Source organism: Trifolium pratense, linkage group LG7 (genome assembly GCF_020283565.1).
Source record: "Trifolium pratense cultivar HEN17-A07 linkage group LG7, ARS_RC_1.1, whole genome shotgun sequence".
NCBI classification, from domain to species: domain Eukaryota; kingdom Viridiplantae; phylum Streptophyta; class Magnoliopsida; order Fabales; family Fabaceae; genus Trifolium; species Trifolium pratense.
Window position 1 is genome coordinate 39,306,174 of NC_060065.1, and position 6,108 is coordinate 39,312,281.

Consider the following 6,108-nt stretch of genomic DNA (forward strand, 5'->3'; position numbering starts at 1 on the left):
AATTAAATCCTTTTGGGATTTTCATATAATTATCAAGTGAGATGATTTTCATGTAATCATCATTATTAAGTAAGCCATTCAAATACATATACTAAACTTAATCAATTATAAAGAAGTTCTGAATTCACTTCAGGTGAATATGCCTCTTGAAAATTAATGATAGACGTTTATCATTATTCTTTAATAATGAGTCAAACTTTAAATATTTGTATATTTTCTTTTCTCAAATAGTTTGAAATGTATGTCTCGTGGAAATTAAATCATTCAAAGAGTTTTATATAATTCACACTAACAAGTGAGCCATACAAATATATCGTGACACATTTTTCAAATAAATTGAATTTTCCATGTGTTAATAAACTTAATCAAGTAAGAGAAGGATTTTGATTTCACTTCAGGTGAATATTTCTCTTCACATTCAATGGCAAACTTTTACCAATATGCTTGAATAAAAAAATCAAGCTTTTAATGTTTGTATGTCAACATTTTCTATTCACACGAAAATTAATTCGTATCTATCATGTTTTACATCTTCAGGTGTATGGACTGCTGGTCCAAAAATCTTCACTTTGCAAAGTGACTTTAATTACGTAGCAATTGCGTTTTCACTTAGACGATCATTGTCTATAATTCTCAATAGAATTTAGTTCATGATCCTCATTAACTCTTTTCACAAATAGCGCTATATTATATATAAAAATATCATCAACGTTGACTTCTTTTCGGTTCCATCATATTCCATTCATGACATAATTTTCATTCATGACATAATTCGTCAAGATCTCTTTATTATCATAAATTTCAGGTACCTGAGAAGTTCTTCTGGAACTTAAAACTCAATTATGTCAAATACTCTTTTAAAGTTTTCATATCCTCACTTGGGTCATCTTTCTTTTTAGCTCCTTTTCTTATTTGAGGATTTTTAACGTTGGAACCGACTGATCTACCACACTTCAGGGTGGTTAATACTGATTTGCAAAATAAGATTGTCCAACAGGGACATCCATTTTGTTTGGAGCATTAGCAGCTAATAGTTGATTTCATAAATTTTGCAAATGATTTATATTTTGAATATTTGATTCAAACTATGAGGATCAATGTGAGATAATAACATTAATTTATTTCAAGTGATTCATTTGAACTTCTGGTTCATATTTTTCAGCTGCTTATTCTTCCCCCTAATATTGGGAAAATTAATTCATCACTTGAAAATCAGCCTACAGGGCTGTAAATAATTCTCCAATTTTTGGCTTAAGATGATTTATAATAGATGGAGATTCATATCAAATACATTTTCCCAATATTATTTAAGAATCGTTTAAATGCATTCTATTGGAGCAATTGCACATACACAACACATCCAAAAATGCTTATATGGGAATCATGTTTATAAACAAAGTTCAAATTGTAAATTAGGGGAGAACTTATAATAACTAGTTGGCTTGATGCGAATTAGTATCTCAATATACATGTTTGAATGTTCCCAAAATATAAATTAGAAGTTATGATCTTATAAGTATCAGTCATGTAATTACTTTAGACGTCTAAAGAATGGATCTTAAGTCCATTTTTTTGTATGAACATACTACCGGATGTTTCATAGTAATTTCAATTGACATACGATACTTATCACATATTTTCTAAGAATTAACTATTTGAGAAAATAATCTCACAAACTTCTGGTTGTGAGTAAATATGCATGTGACCAATTTAGTTGATGCATCAATTCAAGTCACAAAATATCTAAATGGTCAAAAATCTCAAATTATAAATTTCTTTTGGGAATTAGTAACCGATAAAAATTACTAGAATGAAGGGACTTCAGGCCCTTCAATATATATATATTTATAGTTTTTTTTTTCGCATCATAATAAATCCGGGATGACCCAACCGGTATTGCCAACAATAAATTTAATATGATTTGTAAACTTCTGGTTTACAATAATTTGTACTGCAATTGCACTATTATATATAAAAGTGCAGTATAAACTTCTGGTTTATAACTTTTTCATTACACTTAATTTATCCAAAATATGTGTAGTAAATTAGTAATATATAGAGATATTCAACATCTCTTCATTTCTTGTATCCATATTGATATTCATATATGAATGAAAGAAGATTATACTTATGCAATCAATTGGGACTATTGTCATTTATGTACGTTTAAAAACGTTTCATCATATTAGCGAGTGAGTGCCTTTACCAATCATTGGTACATTTATATAAATGAGCTCCAAGCAAACTTCAGGTTGCCACTCGAATTTTTCCTTACAAATGGAGCCAATAAATTTTGATGACTTTACAAGTCATCTCAAATAGCCACAAATCAACGGCAAACCAATGTATAATAATAAAAAAAACTCTTATAATAAATCAATGTAAGGATAATTTAATACTGAATTGTCTTAATAGTTCCTCAAAATAATAATTTCAATAACAATTTGCAAGTGAATATTCAAATAACAAGACAATATAAAATTTACAAAATATTTACAAATATTCATATAAATAACATTTGGAGTAATAATTATCGAAAAAAAAATTGGTGTAATAATTAACAAAATTGAGCCTAAAATAAATTTCCAAATAGAACACTTTAACAAAATAATTAACATTAGTGTTACAACTTTTAAAGTAAAAAAAGGTTTCTCATATAATATTTTAGGATCAAATCGTGAGATTAATATAGTTTAAAATTATATATGATTCTCAGTTCTCACATTCAATCAACACCAAATATTTAAAAAATTTCACAAAATAAATTCAAATCCCATAAACCAAGGATATGATATTAATATCAAACAAATATTCTTGAATTCTTGAATTGAATATATAAAAAATATTCCGGGTATAAATTATAATTAAATTTATTTCCAAAAGAAAAAAGATATGCTTAAGGTATGAATTATAATTTTATTTCCAAAAGAAAAAAGTATCAATTAAATTGATTTATTATGGAAGAAAAATATTTCCTTAATAAGACACAATTCATACCTTAAGCATTGTAGTAGCTGAATTAATTCATAATAACACATAGTACAAATTTATCGTATAAAATAAAATGAATAAAGTATTAAGTCATGCACACCTTTTATTTTAGTAACATTCAAACTTAGTATATGAAAGTAACAGGAAACATCACAATTGTCAAAAATAATGTAAATAAATAATCCCTTAATTCATGATTTAAAAGGTCAAGTTGATTTCATCTTGCAAAAATCCCAAAAGTAATAGGTAGTATCACAATTACAAAAATTTGGGTAATAGAAATCACAAAAGAAATTAAACGATATGATATTTCAATTGATATTTGAAAATTTGTCAAATCAACTAATTTTATTTTCAAAACAACTCATTTAATTTCAAATGAATCAATCATAATACTTCCTTAACCGATAATGTAATAAATTGAAAACAATAAAAGAAAGAAATAAAAGGAATTCAATTGTTTTCAATGAGATTGATTGACCAAATTAACATATGAATGACATATGAAAAAAATCAATATGAAGATTTGATTTATTTAGAATTTAGAAATAAAAGGCATTCAATGTTATATTTGGAAACAGTATTAAATATGAAAATTTGTCTTAATTTAGAATTTTTAACGGAAAAATCAATACTGCCATTGATCTTTGTTTTTAAGGTTATATTACTGCAGGCCGTAAAAACGGTGCGATTCATGCTACATGCTTTCTGTGAAATTTACTTAGCAATTGAATTTTACAATTTTATCCATTGAGTTCTTCAAGAACTATATAATAAATCACTATCAATTTACAATCCTTCAATGATGTTGAAATATTGAATTCATCTAGAATTCATTGAAGAGAAAAAGAAGTTGTTTTATTAGTTCTTCAGGAACTATATAACACATAAAAATATTTTGATGTGCAATCCATTAGGGATGCATGGTGATAAATGGTGATATTTCGTAGTTCTTCAGGAACAAAATTAATTTTTTTAAGTTCTTCGGGAACTAAGATTATGAATTCTTCGGGAATTCATGTATTAAATGTCTAAATTCTTCAGGAACTAAGAATAGGTTCTTTAGGAACCAAGATTATGAATTCTTCGGGAATTCATGTATTAACTTTCTAGGTTCTTCAGGAACCAAGATTATGAATTCTTAAATATGTTTATGTTCTTTTGGATGATCGAAGTGTCGATGTTTCACCATACAGGTGTCGGTCACGAAGCATAATGATGCTTCACCAGACTATTGTCGGTCACGAAACTCAAACAATATCAAACATCCAAAATACATATTATAAATAAATAAATAAATAAATAATTGATCAACATTTTATGTAATATTAATGATCAAAGTGTTATGCTTCACCATACAAATGTCGGATATCACGAAGCGTAAACAACATTGAATCAATTAAATACATAAAGGAATGATGCTTATTTATTTATTTAATTTTAATTATTATTATTTGATCTTTTATAAGTATACAAGATTCAAACGATTGATAATCATATAATAATCAAAAATAAAAACTACTTGTGATTTCATAAAAATAGAATAAGAATTGCGTACCTCAATTAGTTAGAGTGTCGTGCTGATAACGTGTTATGAAATATAAGTAATAGTAATAATATATAAGTATAGAGGAGAGAAGAAGATAAGAGAGAAAGAATAGAGATTGTATTATTCTCATCAAGGTGTGTGTTTACATGACAAAACAAGTCTTATTTATAGGACAATATAATGGGCCAGTGGAATGGGCCAATGCTTAATGGACATCCACCAAATTATTCATAACAGAAACTAGTTTTTTTTAATTCTGGTACTTTTATCAATTAGATCTTAGTCTTGTCTCCATCCCTATAAGATCTAATTTCTATAAGATCTAATTGCATCAATTAAATCTTATAAAGATAGAGACAAGACTGTTAAAACGTCGTACTAAGCGACGAAATCACAAAAAATATGAAAGAAGAAACACTAACAATATGTGAAAGTTGCACTTATTTAACTAAATTAGAAAGAAAAAATAATTTGGTGGGGTAAGTCTAGACCTAAATTGACTATAAATCACTCCTCTCATATAAATCGATCGAGAAGAAGAGAATTATTTTGATGACCTTAACATATAACTTGAGACATAAATTTTACTCGAATGACATATAATTTGAGGCTGAGTTATTATTTTACTCCCTCCGTCCTATTTTAAATGACTTATTTGACTATTTCACATAGTTAAAGAAAAACTATTAATGTGCGAGAGAATGAGAGAAAGAGAGAATATTGTGAATTTTACTTAATTGTCCTTAATATATTGATGACTTTGTCTATGCACCATTTGATTAAGTGGTGCATGATACACAAGTTAGCAATTATACTATAACGAATACAAATCATGCACCACTTAATCAAATGGTGCGCCATAGACATGGCCATGTTTAATTAGATGCTATGGTTGGGTGTGACTAGTAGTTTTTCTATTGATGTACGATCTCATACTTCAAAATTTTATAATAGCTACTTTAAAACTGAGATTCAAAGTTATTTACATGTAATCCGGATGCTTATTGTTGGCAAAATTAAAAAGAGAGAAACAACCGAGTATTTGTTCAGAAGGAGACAACGGTCACTTTTTGAATAGTTAGTTGTCTAGTCCTCTATTATGTTTGAGGATTAGGACTACGTAATTTATTTTTGCACTTTTGATCACTTTACATTTAGTTTTGTTTGTATTTTGATCTAACCTGTTGATCAGAAAGGTTGAGGCCGATCCGTTGAGCAAGCTTCCACACCAAAGGGGGGGTTTGTACATGCAGGTGCTCCAATGCCTAAGTCAGCAAAGAGAACAAGGGAGATACAAGAGAAGAGAGAGAAAGTAAGGTATAGAATGAATCAGAATACCTGGCTCTCCTGTCTAGGAGAGCTTATATAGTGCCCCCAGCGCTGGGCCAAAGGTTGGTCTATTAGGACGGGATAACCGGCCCAATAGACTCAACTGCCAAGATAGTCCCTGTATCGTAGGGGAAGGCCGTTATTTGCCTCTATCTTGGTTGGAGCCGTTCCGCTATTCGCGGGTAAGGGATAAGCTCCGTGACAGCTGTGGCTGGATAAAGGAGCACGTGCTAAACGTG